Raw genomic sequence first — 27,948 nt, 5'->3', positions numbered from 1 at the left:
GAACCACGAAGTCAGGCCGGGTCGCGGTTGAGGCAAGCCGGCTAGAATTTCCGCGGCGGGTCGGTCCCTCTCTGGAGCTTTTTTCCAAAAATTCTCAAATCTTTTCCAAACTTCTGGGGCTTCACCCAGATGTTCTTTTAAGGTTCTTTTGGGGTCCACAGCTCACCCCAAGGGTCCAGAAGTTCTGTGATGGTCCTTGGGGGGTGCGGACTTCAACTCCCAGAATGCACCTGGCGCAAACTCCTTTTTGGCCACTGGACAGTGGTCAGCTGGTCGCTTTCTTCAGGAGTTGGTGCAGGGGACTCTGGTTAGCAATTTTTCACCTGTAGCAAACAGGGAGTCCCTCCTTGAACCAGTTGAAGCCAGGCAAAGTCCTTCTTGTGGTGAAGCCCAAGTGTGCAGCTGGTGCAGTCCTTCTGAGTGCAGGGTCCAGGTGCAAGCCAGGGGTCCAGCAGGGCAGTCCTTCTTCTTCTTTAGTTCCTTTCTTGTTGAATTCTGGAGGGGATCTGAGGCGTGGGTGCAGGTCTGCCAGTTTTATCCTTGCTCCTGGGTGAAAAGCAGGGGGGCCCTGGTTCTCCAATCAGGGACAGGGTCGTCCCCCTGTGATGACCACTTCCTGGGAAGTGTGGCAAAAATCCATCCCAGAAGGCAACAGTCTCTAAAAATCCAACATGGATGAATCTGATTTTTGGAGGTTACATCTGGCTGAGCCCACCCACTGGCGTGGCTAAAAATCATAAACACACCCCTCTCCTGCCCTCTCCTAATCTAATCAAGGGGGCACCTAATTGTCTGGGGTTGCAGGATGTGGGGGTGTTGCTGGGTGCTCCAAATGTCCTTCTCTGCCTTTGAAGACCAGTTTGGCAGCCCTCCCCCTTCCTGCCTCACCATCTGCTGAGGGGAGATTCTCTCCCCCAAGCACATTCCTTTGTGTGAAGCCTGGCCACTTCACACCTCATCAAGGCAGCCTGGCAGAAGCTGCTGCAGGCTGGCCAATCAGAGCACAGCAGCAAAAACAATGCAGAGCTGAAATTGGCAGCTTTTTAGGTAAAGTCTAAACTTTTTACCTGAACTAGTTATATTAAATCCAACAACTGGAAGTTGTAGGATTTATTACAACAATTAATTTGATACCAAATTCTTGGTATGCAACATTTAAGGAGACTTTAAAATTTAAAATAAAGTCTGCCCATTCTAGCCTATGAAGGCCATTTACTTCAATGAGGGAAAAACGAATTTGGCTGTTTTTACCTCACCAGGGCTTATAAATCTATTTGTATAAAGTCCCTGCTTATAGTTACATGGCACCCAGCCCTAGGGGCACATAGGGCACACCTTAGGGGTGACTTATATGTAAAAATAAGGTAGTTTAAGACTTTGGAAGTACCTTTAATTCCAAAGTCGAATTTGCATATAACTTTAATTTAAAAGCAGCCAGCAAGGCAGGCTTGCTTTTAAAATGACACTGGGCACCTCAGCAATGCACCTAGGTGTGCACCACCTATGCTGTGGTCCCTAAACCTACATGCCCTACCATATACTAGGGACTTATAGGTAGGTTAACTTAGCCACTTATAATTAGCCTAATTTGCATATCCATTTTACACAGAACACAGGCCCTGGGACTGGTTAGCAGTACCCAGGGCACCTTTAAAGTCAGGAAAACACCAGCAAAAAGTGGAAAATGGGGGCAAAAAGTTATGGGGCCTCTGCAATCAGCCCTGTTTTCTCACAGTAAGAAAATAGCGAATCCTTATTAGTGATTTCCTAAAATTTGCAATCGTAATTAGGGAATCACTATTCGGGAATGGGATTCCATTCATTCCTACGGGCATGAAGGCCCATAGGTGAGAATGGTTTTGCATTTTCAAATTCGGTAATGCAAATCCAAGGGTGCTAGGGGCCTAATGCCCCCTTTGATGTCCCCCCCCCCCCCCACCAAAAACATTGGGCACATGTAAAGCTCACATATGCCCTATGAGCATGTGGGTGCTCAATGGTACTTTTAAAAATACATTTTTAAAATTGCACATGGTTACCACCAAATTGGCTTTGGTGGTAATTGCATTTCCTAAATGCCCAGTTAACATTTAGGAAATGCATGATAAATGTGCGTAGTAAATCGCAATAGGAACTCCCTATTTGCGATTTCCTATTTAGGGAATCACATTTTGTGGTTCCCTAATTGGAATTTTAGGGAATCGCTTAAAATTGCATTGCAATGCCTTTCATACAGCGTGAAAGGCAATTTTGTATTCGCAAATGGTGGAATCTTGCGATTCGCACCTTTTGCGAATGCAAAATATCTTGATACATCTGGCCCATGGACCCAATAAAAGTTGAAATGCATTGAGGACTTGTTACTTCATTTCCTAAAATACTGTACAAAATTAAAATAACGGACGACCAAATATCTTAAAACATTTAAAAAACACTATCCCAGTAAAAAATAAAGCACATGATGCTTTAGAGCCGTATTACTTCTTTTCCTGAGATGCCATACAGAGTTTAAGTAATGGGCAACCAAGTAAACAACACATCTCCCAGTATCTGCCCTACATTTCCTCAGGGCAGTATGCCTATCATCTAGCCCCAGAAGGCACCACAAAGGGATGCCCAGCAAACATGCTGTTTGGTATAAGCGCAGCAAAAAAAAACAGGAGATGCTCGTCGTTCTCCACTGCCAGACAACCCATGGGACAGAGGTTGGAGGAGTTGACATTACTGCTCCAGGAGGCAGTGAACACTGCAGTAGGTAAGATCCACAATATAAGTTTGACATAAAGAGACTTTACCTTTGGCATACTCAGATAGTCCATAAAATCCTCATAAAAAGAACCACATTTAAAAGACAAATACTGATCTGTTAGGCTACCCGAGGAGACAGCAGAGATGTTAAGGCCCAAGACCGCATCCCAGTAAAAATATCTGATAAGGCCCCAGGAACTGCTGGTCACTGAAGTGGGATGAAGCCAGAAATCAGACAATAATAGCTTAACATGAACTACCCGCGGGGTCCTAAGGGTGGGCGAAGATTTCGGTGAAGCACTCTCTACAGGTGATAAGTTGCTCAGTAGCCCATAACCTTGCCCAAAATAAAATAGGTTTATGATGTGCTATATCTGAAATCAGCCTTAGGTTTAGATCAGACCTCAGTTGGAGAAGTGGTGTACTTTTAGTTAATTTCAGTAAAGCTCTTAAAAAATAATTCTCACCTTTGGTTAGCACGTCAAGATTACAAAAACCCCATAGTTTGCAATCACAGAGAGCAGCACTACACGTCTGAGCCATGTATATTTCCAGAGAAGGTGATATAAGGTAAGAAAAGGCTCTACCTGAAAATCTGACAAAGGATCCAGCTTTATGCTTAAGAGACAGGGTGTTTTTCCCTATCTGCGATGACCAACTATTAGAATCTGACAATTTCACTCCCAAATATTCACATTATGAAACCCTGTCCAGTTTTGCTCTGTCTAGTGCCACATTCCCCTTAACTTTCTTACTGTGTGTAAATACTATATATCTTGTTTTGGACTTATTTACCTCCAGGCCATAGTCCTTGCAAAATTGATTGAATTGCCCCAAAAGCGTGTTTAGGCCTGCAAAAGCTTTGGCTAAAAGAAGTGTGTTGTCTGCAAATAGCAGACATGGTACTATGGAGCCAGCTATCTATGGAGCATAATTTGTGCAGTTTATCAGGTAAGAGATGCTATCATTGATGAACAATAAGAATAGATTAGGAGCAAGGACACACCCTTGCTGTACACCACACCTTATTGGAAAGTTCTCTGTGGTTTCTCCCCCAGGGCCCCATCTGACTCTGGCTAAATTATTACTGTACAAATTCCGAATCCGTGACAAACGCCCTAAGGGTACCCCAATTCTGAGTATGACCTTCCAGAACTTTGCCCTTGGAACAAGGTCAAAGGCTGCACAAAGATCTACAAAGGTGACAAAAAGCGTCCCTCTATCCTGGTCGATGGTTTTACATTTTATGGTCAAGAACTGAAAGATCTGATCCAGGGTACTTGTCTTAGGAATGAAGCCGGCTTGGAGGTGTGATAGGGCCTTGTTAGATCTGATCCAGTCTCAAAGTTTGATCAAGAGGTCCTTGCTATATATTTTTTGGGTGTTGTCTTTCAGAGAAATGGACGGATAATTTCCTGGTTCTTGCATTGAGCCCTTTTTATAAATGGGCATTATTTCCGCCCCTCTCCATGATTTGGGGATGGGTGCGCATGCCGCAATTGCATTATTCAAAACATTTATTATAAGGAGCCCAAATCTGGGTTTCCGCACAGAGCATGCATCTGATGGGATCCCAGGGGCTTTCCCCAGTTTCAGCCCCTTAAGGGCATTGGAAGATTCTTTGACAGAAAAACGCACTGCCACTTCCAAACCGGCTCTGCTAGGTAGTGAGGTATCTGGATTGGGAGGAAATGCTATGGAGGAAGGCTCTACATAGAGAGCCGAGAAATGCCCCACCCAGTCTGCCTCGGAAATGTGACATCCGGGATAGGCATAATATTTATGACCACTGTGAGTGACCAGATGGCAAAACATTCAAGCATCACCCACCCCTTTGCAGCTTCCAGCAGATCTTCCCAGACCTTAACTTCCCACCTAGACTTACTGGATGTAATAGTTTGGGCATGATCTCATCTAGCTTTTAACATTTCTGGCCTCACATTGCTTTTTACGGCTTTCGTCAGAGCTGAATGGGCCACTCTGCATTTTTTGTCAAACCATTTGTGGATTCTGGAGCCTGGATTACAAGATGGAGCCTTCCTTTTCAAAAAAAGGTTTCAGTTCCTCGAATAAGGATGCATGTGTGGCCAATATCTGAGGAGGATTGTTAGCCCGATTTAAACAGCTTGCAAGTGCATTATAGACAGCTCTATAAATCCCTTTCAATGAAGGCTCGTTACTAGAAATATCCACCAGTTTCACCTTGGGCCTATTATTATTCAGGGCCACAGATTTCCCATACTGGATTTATCCTTAAGGTGGATCCCTTTTAGTGTAAGATCAAGAGAGAGGTGGTCACTCTCCTGGAGGTCAACAATCTCCATATCTACCTCATGCCAGGTCATTAGTTCCAGTAGAACATAATCTATGTTGCTGCAATAACTCTTAAACCATGGGTAACAATTACATCTACAATCTGGAGGGTGGTTGCACTCATCTTGGGGCTCTATTTGGTTGAGGAATAAGAAGCAACACCCCAGCATTCTTCCTCTAGCCTAAACAAATCTAGCAGGGGCTGCTATGGCTCAAAACAACAATTAAAATCACCTGCAATAACCTTTGGGATGCCTGACCCAAAGTCTTCTAATACAGTATTGAGAGTATTCAGGGTTTGCAACTGCTTCCTGAAGGGTGTTTACCTGCAATACATATTCACCAAGAAGGAGGGAATACCCCGCTTGGGGGGCAATTTGGGGCCCGCACCGGCACAGAGTCTGTCGACTCCCACCACCACATCAATGTGGTTTGAGACTGGGATGTTACAATCCCAGATTGAACTGTATTGGCCTTGAGGAAAACATTTAAAGGAATAGAGGGGCAGGGCAGTGGTCTGCAATAATCACTTCTAGGGCAGCTACTGGATTTATAAAAAATACCTCAGGGTTAGAAGGGCTATTTTCAACACCCCAACTGATCTACACACATCTTCTAATAAAAGCTTGCAAACCAAATTAGGATCTTTGAAATTGATGATCTCAATCATCTCCTGGACGGTCTACCGGCCCCTGCCTAATCCACCCAACTCTGCGCGTTAAAAGAATGTTATGAGCCACTGAGACCAGAAAATTATTGTTGTTCGCTAGCCAGTTCAAACTTTTGTTAGTTAATTCCTCAAGTTTGTCCCTCTGGCCTTTATGCAATTCAGAGACTCCTGCCAGGATTGCCATGTAAGGGTAGGACGCAGGTGGCAAGTTTATGACGGGGGGCCTGTGGCTGTGGGTTGAACTAGCTTACCCATGATTCGCTAAGCTGATACCATTCAAGCCAGGTTGGATCCCTTGTTGCTTCCCCTCAATTAACTGCCCATTGGCTAATGCAGTAAAATAAAGCCCACTGGATAATGCAATAGCTCTAGGGGTTGGAATAATTGGAAAATGAGCCATGAGGGGGTCCACTCTTCTTACAACAAGGACTGGTACCACTAGCCATACGGGACAGAGGAGGATTGTCAGGAACACCCCCACCACCCCCACAGACTGCTGGGGTTGACACCACTTGTTATGGTTGTGGATGGGGGCTCCAGGTGACTTTATAAGTTTGCTTATTGGCTTCCAGACGTGCCAGTATGGGTGTAAGTTCTGTGTGCAGGGCAGCCTTCACTTTATCAACAACCTCCGCTATGACTTGCGGTGCCCAGCTAGAGTAGAAGTCATGCCTCCTTGCATCAAAGGCATCACATGGTGGCTTTGTGGGCACAGAGGTACTGGGAACAGAATCAAAGGTACCGGACTGTTGCAGTCTATTCCGGACTATTCTCTGAGATTTTTTTGCTGGTTGATAGAGACCCACACACCCATTTTCAGCGAAGTGTACTTTATTTGGTACACAGAGGGTTGAACAAATAGCCTTTACAACCCCACCAGACTCCACCTCGAGAGAAATAGTAGCCCCATTAGGTTCCACCTCGAAGGTAATAATATCAGCAGCAGGGGTGCCAGGCATACCGGAAAGGTTGAACAATGACTGGGGCAAACCCCCTGTGCCCAAGGACAGTGTCCTTTCTGCAAGCTCGATTTCAGTGGACACCACCCCTATTGCCCCTTTGCAACATCTGATGAAGTGGAGAAGGCTTAGGAGTAGGGGTGGCAGTAACGGTGGTGGGACACTTCAGTTTGCTCATGGGGCCACAGGAAGGACAAGAGTAGAAGGGGTGGAGAGGAAACGGCCATCAGAAGATAGTTCGAGGCACCAGAAGCCAAAAAACGGTTCCAGGAGCTTTGACCTGAGAACCGATGAAGGTGCATGCCAAGGTGCAGGTGAAGGAGCAGGTCTATGTCACAATACCACTCCGACAAAGCAGAACAACAAAACTAAGAAGATGATGATAATATTGATGTGGCTGAAAAGCACACCACAACAAAGTAGCAAGTCTGAGGAACTCCCAGCAAGAGCAGCAGCAGTGGTAGCGGCAGCAAATGTCCACCTACCTCCTCCCCCAGTCTAGCAGCAGTCGCCGCCTCCACCCACATAAACTAGGGTGAAGAGGAAGCTAGCAGGACAAAAAAAAAAGAAAAAACTGTAGTAGTCGGGTGACGAAAGTCTCTAATTTACACCTTAGTACTGCACTTACTGCGCTCACTGCAAGGCAACTCAAGGACTTGCTTAGCAGCCAACTGGACCTTCTGGGGAGAGAGATCACCCCCCCTCCCCCCCCACCCCACCTACAAACACACACAGCTGGGCTGCCACACTAGCCCTCAGCAGCCAGGCCCCTCTGCACTAACAGTCACTAACAGCCACTGCTCACCACATGCGACTGTCCAGCAGTACACCTGTGCCCACCGGCCTCCACGAGTGGGCTGGATACAGTGACAGTGGACAGGTTCAGGGTGCTGCAGCTGCAGCAGTAACAGTGACAGAAGCAAAACTGTGGTGCCAAAAACTGCCAAAACCACTGTAGTACTAATGAAAAGCAGTGACGGCAAAAATGACCAAGGCTAGGAGCACAGTCCAGAGCACCGCCAGATCAACCAGGGAGCTGAGGGGCCAAAGATGGAGCCGAAGCTGACATCTAAAAATCGCCAAATGTGTTCAAACGGACCCTAGCACACCTCCGAGGCTCAAACCAGCACAAGGGTCAATGCTTGTGAATACTTTACTCAGGTCGCCATAATCTGCGGTCTGTAGTTGCTTTCCTTCCCTCGTAGCTCTCCAGCATGAGAGTGTGACGTCTGTGGGCAGGCACAAGCATGGCATCAGTGGTAAGGAGATGAGACTGAGTACCATTTGTTTGAATCTCAATTCAGAATATTCTTCTTGCATTTCTGCATTCTATAACAGGTTTACGTTTGTGTATGCGTTGAAGGCAGTTCACAAAGTAGCCACAAATTTCAAAATAATAGCCGTCCTCACAGACGAATAAGGACAATGTCAAAAAAAATATGCCTGTATGTGCTGGGATTGGTAAAGACAAAATATACATGTTATTTGCAGAGAGTGCAAATAGACAAATTTTGTTTGGTTGTAACTATGGCTTCTTTGAAATATTCAGATGATATGGGGCCATCCAATGAATCTGTGGTTATGCAGGATTTAACTAACTCTAGTACCAGCCTTAGTATTATAGCCCGGAAAGACGACCTTCTGTGCATCCTTCTTTCAGAGCTCTTTTGACTCACTGGAATTATTAAGGGGTATGGTGACACTCGTGTCCTTTTGAAAGTTGAAGAGGCCTTTCTGCATGTTAGCTCCCACTGTATCTTTTCCATGACAAAGTTTATTTTACTGTCTCAACTAAACAATTATGATGTTTAAGATATGAGCCGATTGCCAATCGATTGAACAAACAACAAGCAGCATATAATTTTCCCTCTAGGCTTTGTCTGTGTTTTTTGAAGGTCGCTCTCTGGGAGACTACCTAAGGGAGGAGTGTCACCTTAGGATGAAGTTTTATTATTTTCATAGGTAATTCTACACTCAGAGCCCAACTTAGGCCCGTATTTAATTTTCAAATAACAAGTCTCATGTTACTGTTTAGTAACGGAAATTTATTTTCTTAAAGCTTCCTTCTTATAAACATCTTAATGAAAAGGGGGCGGAGAAATGGTCTGACCAGATCATTGGCCTAGGGGCACCAACTTTAATGCCAGTGCTTGAGGAAAGTAAGGCATTAAAAGTGTGGCTTCAGCAGTGTGCGAGCTTGTTACTATTTACCCTAAATCTAATGTTCCAAAATGTGTTAACATACATTAAACTGCTCCAGAGTCCGGAAGCGCTCCCCAAATAATAAGGTCACCTTAACTATTATGCTAATCCACCACCTCGACCTCAATAGTGATAAGCAAGTGTGGCTGTACAAAGGGCTGAAGCTATGTCATTGTTAAGGGCGTTGTTGTTCTCCTCAGTAACACAAGCATCTATGATTTTCAAAACATCAATTTTATCATTCTCCAATAATTTGAATAAGTAGTATTCCTTAAGACATGAGCTCCAGTTTAGGAGCAGTCCTTATAAATGAAGTTCAATTTTTGTAAAAGTAGTTTCACTTGTGTGACTGTCAGAGAGATGTTTATGACAGGGCTTGGTGTGGTGGGATTTTTATGCCAGCTATGTTCAAGGTGGACATGTGAGCTTGCATTTGAATGAAAGGGAAATTAACTTCTGCCCAAAAACAAATCAACTTACATGAGGAGAACCAGATGCAAGAGCCATAAATGGAAACAACTGGCACTAACCAATGAGAGAAAGTCATATACAGTTGCCCACGATTAATGTGATTACTGCTTCCTGAAGCATCTTTTTTTACGTCATTCAAGAAATGTATGCAGTGTCCAGGATCTACTACAATTACCTGACTGCTAGGCCAACGCGGAGTTTCTGTCTAGATAAAGTGCATGCATTATGGTCTTGTTAATTGATTATAATCGGTGTACTACGTTTGTAAAATATGAAGGCAAAATAAAAATAAATACTTTAAAAAGCATATGCAGTCTGTGAGATTGTCCTGTGTCTACAACAACTCTGATCCTAAATCCATTTTGTTGTTAAATGTACCATAGAAAGACCTTCCAAAGTCCTTGGACGTCCATATTCCCAAATCAGAGGGAAAAAAAGTAAGCCTTTCTCCCAGAATAGAGTGTGTGTGAGTCATAACACACTATGTCAGTGGTTGGGAGACTGTATCCTAAGGTGATCCTGCTTCCCACCTACAACAGCTGTCGACGTTTATTGGGCACCAAGGGTGGTGTAGTGACACCCTGGCACTTTAAGGCAAAGGTTGGGAGCAGGATAGGTTGAACAGATTGCAAGATACTTAAGAACAACCTCCTACTCAGATATACAGAGCCACTCCTTGATCACTGGTTGTTCCTGGCAGGTGGGAAGGTGATTTCCTTCAGCCTCATTAAACAGATTTACCTAAAGCCCTGTTTACTCCACCGTTAAGCCTCAGGGGGAAGGCAGAACACCTATTTATAATCTATGCTTTGTGGTTCTTACATATTTGAATTATTTTACTTCACTCGCCTTGCATATGAACTTTTATGGAGTCTTTTTTGCATACAATCAAATATATTGCCTATGTTGTAAGATGACAGTAAGCCTCACATTAGGAAATGAAGTACAGGGGGCCTGTGTAGTTGAATATTTTATTCCAGCAAGAAAGTGTCCCCTTCATATTGTGAAAAAGAACATCTAAGGAAAATTATGTTACTTTGAGTTCGTACTCTAGGGAGAGCAGCACTCATTCTGCTTCTTCCCTTCCTCACTATCGACAGCTGCTGCCCATGACTGCCCTCACCTCCGGAGGAGTCTGCAATTTCATTTTCTATTTCTGGCGCTCCCACTCTTGATTGGGATTTGGCTGTGTGCTTTTAGATGGCCACTCCTCTTTGTGCTTCGTACACCTGCCCAGGAGGAATGCCTGTACTGAAAGACGAGCCTCGCCCATTCTGGCTCCAAACCAAACTAGCATCCAGAGATGAGGAGACCTAATCAGCAAGCTGCAGCTTGCCATTTGAACAGAAGCCTAGAGCTGCAATCGAACATTTAGGTTCAACTTGTGCACTAGACTGTTTCAGCACTGTGCAGTGACCCAACACTGCACTGTGTACAAATGCATTCATCTAAAGCCATCTCCAACAAACCTACTGCACTGGTGCCTAAACATCGAGTAGGGCTGAGCACTAGCAACAATGCACTATGAACATTCAGGCCCTTTTGAGGCCCTCAGGTCCTCCAGGACTCTACAGCAGTCCAAGAGGTACAGTGCTGGGACTTTTGTGCCCTGGGTAAGACAATCGAGACATACCTTCATGTAACTGTGACACCACAAGCCTATTCAGGGGTTTTTTATTTGGCAAATCATTGTTATCAATTGCTTAAACCTAATTCGTTGAACTGGAGAAAACTCAACCCATAATTGCATAAGTTTGATAATCAAAAGCACAGTACTACAAACACGGTGTCCAAAGACATGGAGGGACCTCATCGCCTTATAAGATCAAAAAGCACCAACAGGCAGCTGATTGAATCGTATTCAATATTTCAGAGAGTACATATCTAATTGTGGGCGTCGTTTTTCATGCATACAGGAACATCAGAACAGCAGCTAATCATGGTGTACAGCCATATGCCATAACAAATGAAAGGGCAGAGAAGAACAGGGCTATGCTGAACAGACGGCATATCATACAGTGCAAGAGATGCTGTTCAGATCTATTCCCAGTACTGGCATGAAGTATGAATTGATAAAATAAGGGTCGTGGCGAGCTAGAGAAGACGGTGACCTTCCCAGATACTTGTCTATTTTTACAGCACACACAATTTGGGGTTAGTGCTGCTGTGTTATTGTCTCTAAATCCAGCATCAGTAACCCAAATACAAGTGCAACAACCCAGGTTGTAATTTTGCAGCCAGTGTCTTTTGACATATATCTCTGAGAAAGCATTTAGGGTTTCAGCATAGGACCCTAGGGCAGTCTGCCTGCTTGCCTTAGCAGACTTCTCAGCGGGCGGAGTGCAGAGGTAGCAAGTAGCTTAAACGCACAAAAACACTTAAAAATGTTGCTTGACTGCTTCAACAAGTCTTAAGTATATCCGATTAGTCCACGGATGACGAGGGTGAAAACAATGCAAGTATCAAATCAGCCCAAAAACAATAATAATAATGCAAATATTCTATAATCCCTGCCAAGATATTATCCAGTCAGGAGGGTGGGTCTTCTGTCATGTAGACTTGTCAGGCACCACCATCTACCACATGTGACAGTACATGTATCCTGCCAGGCACACAGCACAATGCCTGCAGGACCACTTAGATTTAGACAAACACATGCCTACCACACGAGGTGCAGGTGGCTCCCATATCTGCACGTTATTTGGCTACTTGCATTTTTAGGTCTGGCTGAGAAAGAGCTTTTGCAGTCTCACCTGCCTCATGTTTTCATAGTACTATTGGAAAACATGAGGCTGGTGAAACTGCAAAAGATCTTTCTCAGCCAGACCTTAAAAAAAAGCAAGTAGCCAAATAACGTTATTATCTTAATTGTTTGCATACCGCATGTCTGCAAAAAAACATTTATTATGCATTTTAATTTTTACAAATGTATGTTTGCCAAGGCCAGGCACATTAGCTTTGCCAATGCAAGTTAACTGCTGGCTTCATTTTGCTTGTAGGCAACGCCTGTAAGCAGGTTAAGGCTTAAATGTTACACACGTCTTCAGTATTACTGTTTGAGTCATCAACGCAGCTCTTTTGCAGTGTAGGAGTCCTACATCACAACGCCTGAGTTTATCTGCGTTACCTACCCGTTGTCTGCTGTGTATTCACACGGCGATGAGCGAGTGCTCCCTATCGCCAGGGTGCAAGGCGCCACTGTTGCTCGACAGTGTTTACACTGATATTAAAGTTAGCTTCTTCGAATAACCAGTTTCCGTACTCGGTTTGAGGTGCCACACTGATCAGTGCAAAAGGAGGTGTAAAGTAAACACACTATCACAATAAGCGAAAATGCTATGAGCTAGTTTAGTTCCATACTGACTACGTGTCCCGTTTGGGCACGGGCCAGGCACTCCTAGTGCACACTCAAGAAGAGAAAGTGACGCCGACTACAAAGGAAAATAGTTACCTCTGTAGCCTGATCGGCTATAATAGAGCTCAAATCCTGTAAGCACAAAATTAATCAGTAAACCGGAATAGGACCCCGTCGCTGGGAATGGTCACCAAAGAATGTTAAAATGTTGAGGAGTCATGAAACAGTTATGGTAAAAAAACATACTCTGTGATTTGACTCACAATGAAAGGATGGATCGCTCGGTAAAACAAAGATTTTGTTATTTCGATTTGCAAAGACTAGAACTGGAATGACAGGCTAATGTTCATAATTTCTACAAGGGCTCCAAGTCCCTCATTTCTTTACCGAAATGCTGGCGCTGGATTCCCTAGGAAAGGACCCGGCCCTTATGTGAACAGATATGTCCTATTCAGAAGAGCTACCCTAACCCCCAAGGGAACCTGGGTTTCATTTGACACAATGGTGGCTTGGGGGAGTAACTGCTTGCTCGTCACCAGTGTCTAAAAGTAAAAAATTTTAACAAAAGAGTGCTTCTGGCAGAAAGATACGCGCGTCGCCGAAGCGCGAGGGCATATTGGTAGGAGAAGTTTGTTTTGACTTACCAGGTCAGGCAGCACGGGCAAGGAGAGGCAGTTTGAAGTTTGCGTGCTGCTCAGGCGCGTCACTGAGGCAGCACATTGGCGGATGGGGCAGAGGTGCTTTGATGGAGAGTGTGGTGCCACATGAGAGCCGCTTGGGGGCCTGTGCAGGGGTCACACATGCACAGAGAAGGGCTGACGTCACTAGGGAGAGGGCACAACATGCCCAACTCCCTTCAGAAATAAGCGTGGAGCGTGTAGGAGATGTGCTAGAGGAAAGGCAATTAAGAGGGGAAAAGACGATGGCGATGTTTATCAAGCAGGACACAATTAATTTAGTGTCTGATGACGAAGGAGACCAGCAAACAGACACATTAAGGCGGGATACGGGCATTCAGGTGGTTGAAAGGCTCTTAGTTATGTAAGAGGGCAGAATGCTGCAAATTATGGTGTGTCACATGTTACACAAAGTCCAGAAATGGGATATAAATAATCAAATGCTTTTTAGAGCAGGGCAGCATATTAAAATTAATGAAGACGGAGGTATAGGCATGAGAGGTATGTTGTATGGGGAGTCTGATTTAGGGGGCAAGGCACGTACAGGTTAGAATGGATTTTTGGCAGTCCGAGTCGGCTGTTTCGCAGGCTGGGTGTGACCGTTTTTTCTACACTGGGTATGGCAGATGAGCAGGCTTCATCGCTGCGGGCTGGGGCAGTCGGCAGAGAAACAGAGGACTCTGGTGGGGACTCGGGCACCCTCAGCACACCAGCCTAAAGTGATGGCAAGATACAGAGCGACTTGCTTGACATCGAGAGCATCAACTGGAAGAGCAGTTCATGTGCCACAAAAGAAGGTTATAATGGAAGAGCCGTCTACCAGTCAATGCGCTGAGAGTTCTTTTTTGCATAGTTATGAATTTGAGGAGGAAGTTTTGGATTATGATGAAGGGAATGAAGTCAAAGAGGGTAAGATTGTGCAAGAGAGGGATAGGAAGGAGGAGAAGGTGGGGGACAGGATGGCTTTTAATGGAAGCAGGAGCATTGGTGTCTTTCAGAAGAAAACTGAGAAGACGGTCCAGTGTGATCGTAGAGGTGGATTAGAGGAGATGAAAATTATTATGGCGCACATACCTAGAGGTGAGGAAATTTGTTTGAAGGTGGGGAGGTTACTCAGTGTAATTCTGTTGCGGTTGGCAATAGCCCGGTGGTGAAAAGAAATTTGAGTTTGAAATCCTGGGGAAAGGACATGGGAAAGGACATGGGTATTAAGGCTGATTTTGAGGGTGATGAAAAGGTTGGGAGTGATGTTACGAAGTCTGCTGTAGTGCACTGGCTCCCCGTCAACAAGAGAATCACATTCAAACTTCTCACTCACGCTCACAAGGCACTGCACAACACCGGACCAGAATACCTCAACAGACAGCTCTCCTTCTACACCCCGACCAGACAGCTTCGCTCCACTGACCTTGCCCTCGCCACCGTCCCACACATCCACAGAACGACCGCCGGTGGCAGATCATTCTCGCAACTCGCCGCCAAGACACGGCACACTCTTCCCACCCACCTGCGACAGACACAGGACCTACTTACCTTCATGAGACACCTCAAGACATGGCTGTTCGAGCAGTAGCAGCCCCCCTCCCCTCAGCGCCTTGAGTCCCTCTAGGGTGAGTAGTGCGCATTATAGACACCCTGATTGACTGATTGGATAGTAGCCGCAGTTGGGATGGCAAGGCAACCCAGGCAGAGGTGGGGATAGGGGCAAGGGCCACATGCACCAAGTGGTGGGAAACAGGCCCTACTCCTATTTAATTGGCGATTTTGAACTACTGGTTGCGTTTTTAGCCACAGGAGTTTGATGCAAAATGTTTGTTCTGGGGTTTTTATGAAGGTTTGTGTTTGTGTTATTAGGGCCCTAGAGTTCAGAGAGGGTAAGGAACTTAAGGTCTGCGACTGAGCACCCACAATTGGTTCGGGCTAATCTAAAAAAAGAGCTGGAGAGAATTGTGGGTCTGTTTAATTATTGGCCGATGCCAAACTTGACCATTTCTCCATTGGGTGTGGTGCCCAAGAAGCAAGAAGGTGAGTTTAGGCAGATACATCACCTTAGTTGGCCTTTAGGTGCATTCATTAACTAATTCATTGCCCAGGAGGATTCAATAGTACATTATCCATCGGTTGATGAGGCAATTGCACTGGTAAGAGTTTGTGGTGCAGAAATGGCAAAGTCTGACATCCAGTCAGCTCCTAGACTTCTTCCGGGTCACCCAGAGGATTTTTCTTTGTTAGGGTTACAGTTTGAGGATGCCATTTATGTTGAGAGGATGTTGCCTATGGGTTGCTCGATGTCATGTTCACTTTTTGAAACATTCAGTTCCTTTCTGCAGGAGTTTTATCAATCACAGAGTGGTTGTAAGTATAGGACGCATTATGTGGATGATTTCTTTTTGGTTGGTCCTGCTGGCTCGGGGGTATTGTGTGAGGCTACCTGTCAGTGTGAAGGCAGATTTGAGAATGTGGATTTCTTTTTTGCAAGACTTCAACGGGGTGACTACTAGTTTTTTTTTTATGATGGCTGGTTCTAGCAAGTTCAATTTTTTTCTGATGCTTCAGGTGCACATGGCTTTGGTTTCTTTTGGGATGGTCATTGGTCTGCTGAAAATTCACCAGATTCTTGAAAAGCAGCCCAGCATAGCACTGCCTTTCTGGATTTTTTTCCTTTGGTGGTGGCTTTGCCACTGTAGGGGAGGACACTGGTTAACAGGGAGGTTGTATTTAATGTGGATAACCAGATAGTCATCAATTTGGTGAGTTTTCAAAAGGCAAAGGATGAAAAGCTGCTGCAGTTGTTGCAGTGTTTCTACTGAACTGCTTGAAGTTTAATATATTGTTTAAAGTTAGGTATGTTCCGAGTGTGAATAATGATATCACTGATGCATTATCTCAATCGCAGTGGCAGAGATTCTGTGGGCTCGCAATGGGAGCAGATGTGCAGATGTCAAAAGTCCCCCAGGCCCTCTGAGAGCTAGGAACATGAGGATGTTGGAGTTGATTCAGCAGTCCATGGCTCCATCTACTCGCAGACAGAAGATATGATCAGGCTTGGTAAGAATTTATACACACAGGTGCAGTCAGGTGGGTGGTTGGTCCATTGGTTTGCGTAGAAAGAAGGGAGGATGCTGTTCGCCTCATTCAGATGTCAGGTATTCCTTTTTACGCTAAGTATTTTTGGAGATATGATCCAATGGAAGGTCAGATTTGCAGGAGAACTGTTGCTGGCTGGGCTAGTGAATGGGAAAAAGGATTGATCAAAGGTGCCCGGTAACTGTCCAGTTGCTGCTGGACATCATTTTAGTTCTAAAGGAAATTTGCTATTCACCATAGGAAGTGGAATTAATGTGCTTGACATGTTTATATCACAGGGCTTTTAGAGTTTCTGAGCTGTTGGGAGTAAAAGGTAAGGCGGGTCTTCAAAGCTCTAATATGTGTATGACATCGGGGGTTATAACTTTGTGGATTGAAACATCATAACTGATCAGTTGGGGAGGGGGCATGAAGTCATTATGAAAGGATCAGATCTGTCTGTTAGTCCAGTATATTGTTGGGTTTCTTTTAGGAGAAGTTTGCCGAAAGACTCCAAGTTTGTATTTATTCATTAGGATGGTTCATTCTTGGAGTTTTTCCAGTTAATTTCGGTTTTTGAAAAAGACAATTGGTAAGTTGGGGATGGCACCACAATTTTGAGGAACTCATTCTTTTTGGATTGGGGCTGTTAAGGAAGCAAATAAATTGGGGAAATCTGACAGTTCAATCATGAATATGGGCCGTTGGAGGTCTCATTGTTTTAAGTGTTAGTTTAGGTCAAGCCCTCCGAAACTCTGTTAGGTCGCAGGTTGGTATAATGTTTTCCTGGGCTAATTGTGCGTTTTAACTTTCTAGGTTGCGTTGCTGGCCCGGACAGATCAGGTTCTTCAGTGTGAATAGTGGGCATTCCTTCGTTCGTTGGGCTGAGAAGCATGCTGCAAGACATTTTGGTCATCCATTGGGCTTGGAAGGGCCCAGAATAAATATTTGGTTGGGGGGTGGGTGGGGGAGGGGAGGAAGAGTGGTATGAGATGGGGTGAACTGTTAAGTGTTCTTTCTAAGATGTCAGCCAAAGGGTTTTGTCCAATTTGTTGTTATTGCACTTAGGGGAGAATGATTTAGTGGCTTTATCAGGTGGTCATTTGAAGGCCATGAAGAACGAGTTACTTACCTTCGGTAACGACTTTTCTGGTGGATACATTAGCTACCTGTGGATTCCTCACCTAATGAATACTCCCATTGCGCCAGCATTCGACGGAAATCTTCTTCCTAGCTTCTGCACGTCGACGAGGACGTCACATTTGCCCACGCGATGCCGTCTGACGTCATACAGGCAATAAGAGGTCCTCGCCGACGTCAGTACCAACATTTATTACGTGCCTGAGAACAATAAACCATTGAGATGAAAAGACAATAGCAATATCTAATGACATTGTAAACAACACATCATTGTGAGAAGTCGGTCTACTAATTTAATAAATTCTTTTTTTTTTTTTTAAACAAGTAAATAAATAAACTATATATATATATATATATATATATATATATACATATATATATATATATATACATATATATATATATACACATATATACATAACCTATACCCATCCTCAAAGCCAAGAGGAGCACACTCAAGAATTACTTGGTTAGACCAAACAGGCAACGGGGAGGCGGGTGGGACCGTGAGGTAGCTAATGTATCCACCAGAAAAGTTGTTACCGAAGGTAAGTAACTCGTTCTTCTGATGGATACAACTACCTGTGGATTCCTCACCTAATGAATAGAGTCCCAAAGCAGTACCGCGCTCGGTGGTGGGTGCCTGAATGGTCAAACCAAGAAATCCTGCAGCACTGACCGTGCAAAATGGCCGTCCCTTCTGACCTCAGAGTCCAAACAGTAATGTTTCGCAAAAGTATGAAGGGACGACCAAGTTGCGGCCTTGCAGATGTCGACCACAGGAACACCTCTGGCCAAGGCCGAAGCGGCCGACTTAGCTCTGGTGGAATGAGCTCTAATACCATCAGGAGGATCCTTCTTTGCTAAAGAGGAACACATTTTAATGCAAAGAACAACCCACCTGGAGAGTGTTCTCTTGTGGACTGCCTTTCCTCTCCTCTTTCCCACGTATCCGATGAAAAGCTGATCCTCCAGCCTGAAATCCTTTGTCCTGTCTATGTAAAAGCTTAGCGCCCTCTTTGGGTCCAAGCGGTGTAGTCTCTCTTCTTCCTTTGAAGGATGAGGCGGAGGATAAAACGTGGACAGGGTAATTGTCTGGGCCAAATGAAAGGGTGAAACAAACTTCGGAAGGAAAGCAGCCTTGGTCCTCAACACCACCTTATCCCCATAAAAAGTTGTATAAGGGGGTTTTACCGATAAAACCTGCAGCTCACTCACTCTCCTTGCAGAAGTTATAGCAACCAGGAAAACTGTTTTAAGAACTAACAATCTTAAGGGGCAAGAATGCATAGGTTCAAAAGGGGACCCCATAAGGAAAGTTAGGACCAAGGACAAATCCCATTGAGGCATAACGAACAGATTTGGAGGTAATTTATTCATAAGGCCCTTCAAGAATCTAAGTACTATAGGAGATTTAAATAACGAAGGCTGGTCTGGAAGTAACCCTTAACAGTAGCCACTGCACAACCCCTCGGTGCTAAAGACAAAGCAAAAGACAAAACGTCTGACAAATGAGCACGTAAGTGATCAATCTGTCTCTCTCCACACCATACCACAAATTTAGACCACCTATTAGCGTAGATAGATTTAGTGGAGTGTTGCCTGGCCGCTAAGATAACATCCACTACATCAGGCGGGAGAGAAAAGGAACTCAGGTTGCCCCGCTCAATCTCCAGGCATGAAGGTGCAGACTCTGGAGGTTGGGGTGTAAAACCTGCCCCTTCGACTGCGAGAGGAGGTCTGCCCTGAGAGGGAGACGGAGCGGAGGGCACAGTGAGAGTTGGAGAAGGTTGGAATACCACACCCTCCTTGGCCAATCCGGAGCAATTAAGATTACCTGGGCCCGGTCTTGGGGAATTTTCCTCAACACTCGAGGAATCAAGGGTGTGGGGGGGGAACGCGTAAAGCAACTGGTCACACCAGGTTCTCTGAAACGTGTCCCCCAACGCTCCTTGCACCGGATACTGGAGGCTGCAGAATAACGGGCAGTGCGAGTTCTCCCGGGTGGCAAACAGATCTATCCGAGGAAACCCCCACACCTTGAAGATTAAACGGACTTGATCTGGATGGAGACAGCACTCGTGGTTGGCCGAGAAATGGCGACTGAGATTGTCCGCACGTACATTCAAGACTCCGGCCAGATGATTTGCTACCAAGCAAATCTGATGGTCCTTTGCCCAGGACCATAGTCGAAGAGCTTCTCTGCAGAGAAGGTACGACCCCACTCCTCCCTGTTTGTTTATATACCACATCGCGGTAGTATTGTCCGTCAGGACCTGAACCGACTGACCACGAAGGGATGGGAGGAAGGCCTTGAGAGCCAGCCGTACAGCCCGTAACTCTAACAGATTGATATGAAACATCTGTTCCTCTGGAGACCAAAGCCCTTTGATCTCCAGGTCTCCCAGATGAGCTCCCCACCCTAGAGTGGAAGCATCCGTTATGACCGTGGTCACTGGTGGAGGCTGCGTGAACGGCCTTCCCTGGGAAAGATTGTCGTCCGCAATCCACCACTTGAAATCCGTGGCAGCATCTCTGGAGACCTTGACAGAACCTTCGAGATCCCCTTTGTGTTGAGACCACTGCCTTCGGAGGCACCACTGAAGAGCCCTCATGTGCCAGCGAGCATGCGTGACCAACAGTATGCAGGAGGCAAACAGACCGAGCAGACGTAGGACCTTGAGGACTGGAATGACCGCTCCACTTTGAAACATTGGAACCAACGCCTGAATGTCTTGCATCCGCTGAGGCGGAGGAAAGGCTCGATTCAATGTTGTATCCAGTACTGCCCCTATGAACAGGAGGCGCTGAGAGGGCTCTAGGTGAGATTTCGGCACGTTCACCGAAAAGCCCAAGTCGAACAACAACTGGGTTGTCGACTGCAGATGATGCAACACAAGCTCCGGGGACTTGGCTTTGATCAACCAGTCGTCCAGGTAAGGGAATACTGCTATCCCCTTCCTTCTGAGCTCTGCCGCAACCACCGACATCACCTTCGTGAAGACTCGAGGTGCTGAAGTAAGACCAAACGGGAGGACCGCAAACTGATAGTGCTGCGACCCTACCACAAACCAGAGATACTTCCTGTGCGACTTGAGTATCGGGATATGAAAATAAGCATCCTGCAAGTCGACAGACACCATCCAATCTCCCTTGTTCAACGCCAAAAGCACCCGAGCTAGGGTCAGCATCTTGAACTTTTCCTGTTTGAGGAACCAATTCAAAATCCTCAGGTCCAGGATTGGTCTCAACCGACCATCCTTCTTGGGAATCAGGAAGTACCTTGAATAACAACCTTGACCCTTTTCCTGCTCTGGAACCAACTCCACCGCGCCCTTTAAAAGGAGGACTTGAACCTCCTGTTCTAACAACAGGAGGTGTTCTTCTGAACAATAAGATGGGCGGGGCGGGAAGGGGGGCGGAAACTCCCGAAAGGGAAGGGTGTAGCCTTTTCTCACAATGCTGGTAACCCAGGCGTCTGATGTGATGACCTCCCACGTGTGAAGAAAATACAGTAACCTTCCCCCTACAGGAGAGGAGTGAGTGGGAACTGGTGGAAGCCTAAGGCTGCTTCCCCTGCTGCACCCCTCCAGAGGAAGAGGAAGAGGCAGAGTGCTGCTGAGAGCCTCCCCTGGTACGGACTCTACCCCTCCCTCTAAAAGATCTATAGGTGAGAGAAGAGGTAGGCTGCTGGAATTTCCCCCGAAAGGAAGAGGAGGATGAGCCACAACCAAATCCTCGAAACCTCCTAAAAAACCTGGAGGAGGCAGAAGAAGTGGCTTGTAATCCTAACGACTTGGCCGTGGCCCTGCTCTCCTTAAACCTCTCCAAGGCCGAATCTGCCTTGGCACCAAAGAGCTTGTCTCCATCAAAAGGGAGGTCCAGCAGGGTCGACTGCACATCTGATGAAAACCCTGAGTTACGAAGCCAAGCCTGTCTTCTTGTAACTACAGCCGTGCCCATCGCTCTAGCCACAGAGTCAGTTGTATCCAACCCAGATTGGATAACCTGGGTTGCATCAGCTTGAGCGTCCGACACGAGATTCAGCAGCCCTTGAGGAACCTCTGTATGCGTAGATGTTATTTCGTCCATCAGAGCATAAACGTACCCCCCTAAAATACACGTAGCATTGGTGGACTTTAATGCCATGCTACATGACGAGAACACCTTTTTGGATTGCACGTCCATCTTCTTGGAGTCTCTGTCCGATGGCACTGATGGAAAAGACCCAGGCGCAGACCTTGCCGAGCAGGAAGCCTGGACCACCAAGCTTTCAGGCGTTGGGTGTCTAGTAAGAAAGCCAGGGTCAGCCGGTGCAGCCCGATACCTCCTGGCCACAGTCCTATTGACAGCCGAAGACGACACCGGCTTCTTCCATACCTCCAACACAGGTTCCAACAGCGCCTCGTTGAACGGCAAAAGAGGTTCTGCTGATGTAGAGGCCGGATGCAACACCTCTGTCAGCAGATTCTGCTTCGCCTCAGTCACCGGCAAAGGCAGTTCCAGAAAGTTAGCTGCCTTCTTTATAACAGCATGAAAAGTGGCCGCCTCTTCAGTAAACTCCCCCGGAGATGACAAGTCCCACTCAGGGGAAGTATCAAGGCCACTAGCGGTGTCCAGCCCATGAAGACCCTCACCAGAGTCTTCAATTTCTCCTTCCTCCAGGTTCTGCTGATACTCTTGTTCTTCCAGGAGACGGAGAGCACGTCTCCTCGAGTGCAGCCTCTCCTCAATCCTCGGCGTCGACATGGCGTCAGCAGATGTCGAAGAACGACGCCGATCACCGGATCCGTCCAACGCCGGGTCAACAGGTGCCACAGGTAGCTTCGGCGCCGAACCAGGAGTCGGATGGAGGGAAGACTGCTTCGGAGTCGCAGAAGCCCTAGACGGCGTCACTGGCCGAAACACCGAAGCCGCTGGAGTCGAAACTCCCGGAGCCGAAGTCTCTGGAGCCACCGGAGCCGACACCGGCGCCGAGCCCACGTTCCCCAGGGGGAGAAAGGGCATGAAGAGTGCTGGTCGCAGCGGAGCCGGAGCACCCAAGTTAAAAGCCAAAGGACCCGAAGGCCCAGCCGGGGAGCCACCTGGAGCCATCTGCTGAAAGATGGAAAACATTGCATTTAAAAATGCGGTATTATCGGCTCCAGGGGCCGGAAAAGCCGGATACTGGGGTGCCTGGATCGAAGGGGACACCGACGCCGGCCTCGACGTCTGCAACGTCGGAGAGAACATTTGAGGCTGTGGAACCTCAAATACTGAAGGCGGTTGGCCCGAAGATCTGGGCGAAGTCGGCGAGGCTGGAGAAGGCAACGGCGTCGACGGATGGGGAGTGACTGTGGGACTGACCTCCCAAGTCTTCCAACGCCGAGTCGACGGCGACCTCGACCGAGACCTCTCTTTACTTGACAGGAGTCTCGATGATGCCGATGAGACTTCGGTGAGGAGGATTTTCGATGGTGCCTCTTCTCCTTTTTCTTCGACTTCGCCATAAAAAGTTTGGCCTCACGCTCTTTCAGGGCTTTCAAATTCATATGTTGACATGAATCACACCTGGCCACATCATGATCGGAACTTAGACACCACAAACAGTCAGAATGTGGGTCAGTTACCGACATTTTGCCCCCACACTCACGACAGGTCTTAAAACCTGACTTCCTCTGAGACATAGTAACCTCAGAGAAAAAACACAGCCAAAAAACACACTGTAACTGCCGAACAGCAACAGTAGATCCCTCGAAGATAACCGTTTCGAATGGCACGGAAAAAAGGGAACTGACGTCGGCGAGGACCTCTTATTGCCTGTATGACGTCAGACGGTGTCGCGTGGGCAAATGTGACGTCCTCGTCGACGTGCAGAAGCTAGGAAGAAGATTTCCGTTGAATGCTGGCGCAATGGGAGTATTCATCAGGTGAGGAATCCACAGATAGTTGTATCCATCAGAAGTGGGATTTATTGAGGATAAAAGACAGGAGGGCAGGGACACATACTGTATGGATGGAGTTAGTGCCAAGGCGGGTTTGGAGAGGTGCTAGGACATTTATGGGGATTGAAAAGCAACGTAAGAAGGTCAACAGGGAGATGAGGGGCTTTGGCCAGGTTCAAGAGATTTCTGTGTTGAGGCATGAGGAGATTGTTCACGAGGATTTAGCATTGTTTAGGTAGAACAGGGTTCATTTATCCTTTATGGATAATGAACATTACTTGTTAGATCTTTGGCTTCAGATTGCAGATCTTTTAGGAGAAAATATGTGGGGTCAATGATTGAAGCGATTTCTTTTTGGGTGGGGCAGGAAAACACCAGAAGGTTTTCCTGGGTGGCGGGTTTTAGAGACATTCATTGGGGAGGGGGGTGGGGGGGGGTACAAATGTACAAATATGGGAGGTGAAGGATTTTTGAGGAGAAACAAAAGGGAGGGAAGGGCAAGGGTACCGGATTGGTCTGGTCAAAGTGGGGATGTGAGTGGGGCATTGATGAGGGGTAAGTTTATTAGAGGGTGGGGGTGGGTTTTAGGAAGTTACATTGTATTAGTGAGTTGGGTTTGTTTTGTACGGCTTAATGCCAGGGTTAATGTTTTTTGCCAGACCGCGTCTATTAAAACTGCCTTTTACCCCTATAATTTGGAAAGTTGTGGTTTTGTACACCATTTCACCCGAGCAACAATGGTTTACATTTTAGTGTGCTTAATTATCATGTTATGATTTATCAGCAATAATAACTGTTTTCAATCAATGTATTAAGTCATTAAAAAGACCAACACAGTTTATCATTGTAGTTTATACCAGCAACAACCCTAACTTATAGTGCAATGTGCCCAATGTGAACAGAACCACAAGATAACGATATATACATTGAAGAGAAAGTAGAAGCAGGAAATGTGTGTTCCTTTCCACAACAAACGATCCTGAAACATTTTAAGCCAATAGGTCTTGTGTACCTTTGTCTATTACATTAACAAAACTAGGCATTCCAGAAGGACAATACAGAATATTAAAAGAAATATCTGAGATGCAGAAATCCAACGTTGCTCAGGGTTAGGAATAATCAGTATATTCAATTTAGCTGAGTCAATATTTTAGGCTGGGCAGTGCAACCCTACAACTAACCAAATCAAGGAAATACATGTGTGGGGTTAAACACATGTGGGCATAATACAAAAAAACACAAAAAGGGCAAAAATACATTGGAAAAAGATCATCTTGGACAGTAAGCTATTAACTAAGATAAATAAAAGATAGATAAAAAGGGAAAGCGTCAGCATATCAGAAGCTCGAGCAAGATTCTTCTGAATGGGATTAGGTAAAGATTTAAGGTCATCTTAAGGGGCAATAGCAGAGAGGAAGATACCTCTTCAAGGGGTTAGCATTCAGTGATTCTTCATCAGCAAAGCATCTGGGATCAGCAAGGTGTCTGCAAGCATCAGGGCAGCATCTGGGAAATCTGACAGATTCTGACCAATGTCCAACCGAGCACTGCCATATCAAAAGTCATAAAGCATTCTGATTCGCCAAAGGTATCAGTCCAGGTCACATTGAAGGGGCAACATCCAATAATAATTGATCACACAACTCCAAGAAACAAACTCTTCCTTTCCCAGGCTTTCCATGAAAACATCGTCAATCCGTGTGAATCCACGCAAGTTTGAAACAAGTGTATATGGTGTCAGTTCATATTCCACAATGTACTAGCTTCAAGGACACTACGCTACGTTCTCTCTATGTCTAAAAAATGGGGTCTGAAAGAAAACTCAAGTTATGAAATTAAATCAGCATTTCCTGCACAATCATAAAATACAAGCTTCAACAGGCCTCGCTCATGCTAACACAAGAGAATTACAGTAATGCATTTAATTAATACATTTTAATAAAATACAAATAATATGCAAACTTATGAATTCAGCATTAATAATACTTCATTGACATGAATAATACATTTTATTTTAAACAAAAAAGCTATGTTAACGCATTTCATTAAATGTGGCAGGGAAGTAAATTGTTTTCACTTTTGAACACCTTTTAAATTCATTAATCATTAGAAATTCAATATCATTTCTATATGCACTGTGAGTCTAGAGTATGAATTACATTATAACATCAGTTTTATCCCTCTAATATGTAATTTAATCCAAACACCACTTAAGTCGAGCTCTGCAATGCAAGCAAATGCACATTTAAATTACATGTCAGTGCAGCTTCTATGTTTGACTACTAATACTTAGCACAAAACTGTCAGATTTGGATTAGTTGTGCGACACAAGGGGCTCTACTAAACTTTACACTACATCTGTCCCCCCCTTTGTTGGCAACTATGCCATCATATAATACCCCCCTCTCGTTTTCAATGAGACAGCCCAAAATTTCAGAGGTTTATTTCAGGTAAGATCTTCTGAAATGCACTAACTGCTTGACATTACTGTAATACAGACTTCTCCTGGTCTGCATTTCTATCTCATCCTTTCTCTGTCTACTCTTAGCTCTTTTCTCTTTCAGTATCTTGTATAACTTGTAAAACCCCATCTGCAACTAGGGTGGACAAGAATCAGTTCCCACAATACCTCTTCACAGATTTCCAAACCATCTACCACTGGCTGTAAAACCATTCCTTAAAGCTTCAACAGCATCTGTTGCTGTCAGCCCTTTCAGCTCTTGTTTCAAGTCAGTCATGTTTTCAATGTACTTTCTTATATCTCTGTACTATTGGCAAGAATATAAGTGCAACATTGTTGTGCATCAAGCATTTTGCAAACTCCATCTTCTTTTGCAAGTAAAATGTCTAAAGCAAGATGATTTTGCAGGATCATTGATCTCACAACTACCATCTCTGTGTCCAATAACAATATGGCACCTGCTGTGTCTGTAAATAACTTATCCACAATGGTTGACATCTTGCTTATCTTGATATCATTCAAGATAACACCTTCTGGTGGAATTATGGCACCACAATTATCTCCTACAATCTCTAAAACACTTGCTCCTCTGTTGACTCTAGAGTTTGATTTATTTCTCCAAATTGGATCATTAAAACATTTCACATAATAAACCTTTGGAAAAACTGCTCCCCTGTACCATACCAGCCTTTCAGCAGCTTGTGATAGGCACGTATTAAATAAACAGCTGGTATGGCAGGGTCCTAACCATTCAACATTAAATTCTAAACAGGTCTGAACAAATATGCATGTCTACACTCACTAGTATCTACAAAATATGTGCCAGTCTTACACTTAGGCCTATATATACATAGGTTCTTTACATGTTACCAATCAATAGCCAGGATTCCTTGTTTCCAGCCACTGAATGTACTGCATCTTTTTCCCAATTCTGTAAAACTACTCATTTTTCTATTTTGGCTTTCATCGCTCTTCTCTCCTCAACTTGTCCAATGAACTCATTTTCTACTGAACTAAGACTGCAGGTCAAATTGTTCTTGTGTGCATATTCTGTTCCAAATGTCAATGGAGATACAAAGAAACCTCCCACATAATTAATATTTTTTTTCTTTTGCAGTAGTACTCAAATGTTTCAAGACAGTGACAACTGAAAACACCAAATCATAATTTGAATAAAAGTATTCATCATACTCCTTCTGATAAAATAATGTTAATAACAGACTGCATGAAATTCCACAGGCTAGGGATTAACTGTGATATGTTATTCCTTCACTTACTGTTGGAGGCAGTCGTGTGCACACTTCTGTATGTATGTAATCAATTTCTTGATATGCAATCTCATTCCGAGAGATCTCATGTTAACTATATCCTTTGAACTAAACTCTAATTGGTAATTTCTCTTCAATGGTTCAGATTTTTCTAAATCCACATCATATCTCTCGCCAACCTCAGCTAAACTCTCATAAGCCTGTCCTGCGCTAACTGTGGTAACATTCTTATACATGAACCGTAGTTCCTCTTCTGCGTCTGCTTCCAATTGAGCTATGTCTAGCATTCCATTTCTTTTCATTCTAATTTTAACCTGGGTACATTTACTGATCTGTCTCTCTCTGGTGTCTCTTCTATTCTGGCACTGCAATTTGTCAGTCCTATTGCACCTTGTGGACTCAAAGTATTTAACCAATCTGTCAATCGATGCGCTGTGAAATATTGCAAACTGGTTTTATCTCTCTGGGTGACTTCTTGACGGGGGCTGCCAAGTACATTCAGGATCAGATATGGTCTGAGCATGTTATTAGATGAGGATCTCAGGAGAAACTTTGCATCCGGAACAAATCCTGCTTGCTTTAACATCGGGTTAGGTTCAGCAATTCTTGTAGGGGTGGAACAAGAGAAGCTGTTCTCTCCATCTCTGAATTGTTTGAATACGCAGATCTCTGCCTACCAATTGGTGACATCCCA

At 45.1% G+C, this 27,948-nt stretch overlaps 1 protein-coding gene across 2 annotated transcripts in view; it reads right to left on the bottom strand.

Annotated features, from left to right (window-relative positions):
* Positions 1 to 27,948, bottom strand: part of LOC138304113 (rho GTPase-activating protein 39-like) — a 598,847-nt gene that overhangs the window by 430,822 nt on the left and 140,077 nt on the right. Inside the window, exon 1 of one of the 2 annotated variants that reach the window (XM_069243877.1) lies at positions 13,363 to 13,461. The exons of the other annotated variant lie outside the window; for it this stretch is intronic. The gene's annotated coding sequence lies outside the window, so the exon portion shown is untranslated. Of the gene's footprint in view, positions 1 to 13,362; positions 13,462 to 27,948 lie in introns of those variants that run through there. 2 annotated transcript variants of the gene reach the window in all.

The sequence above is a fragment of the Pleurodeles waltl genome, chromosome 7 (genome assembly GCF_031143425.1).
Source record: "Pleurodeles waltl isolate 20211129_DDA chromosome 7, aPleWal1.hap1.20221129, whole genome shotgun sequence".
NCBI lineage: Eukaryota > Metazoa > Chordata > Amphibia > Caudata > Salamandridae > Pleurodeles > Pleurodeles waltl.
The sequence above is the reverse complement of the archived record's forward strand: the minus strand, read 5'-3'. Positions and strand labels throughout refer to the sequence as shown.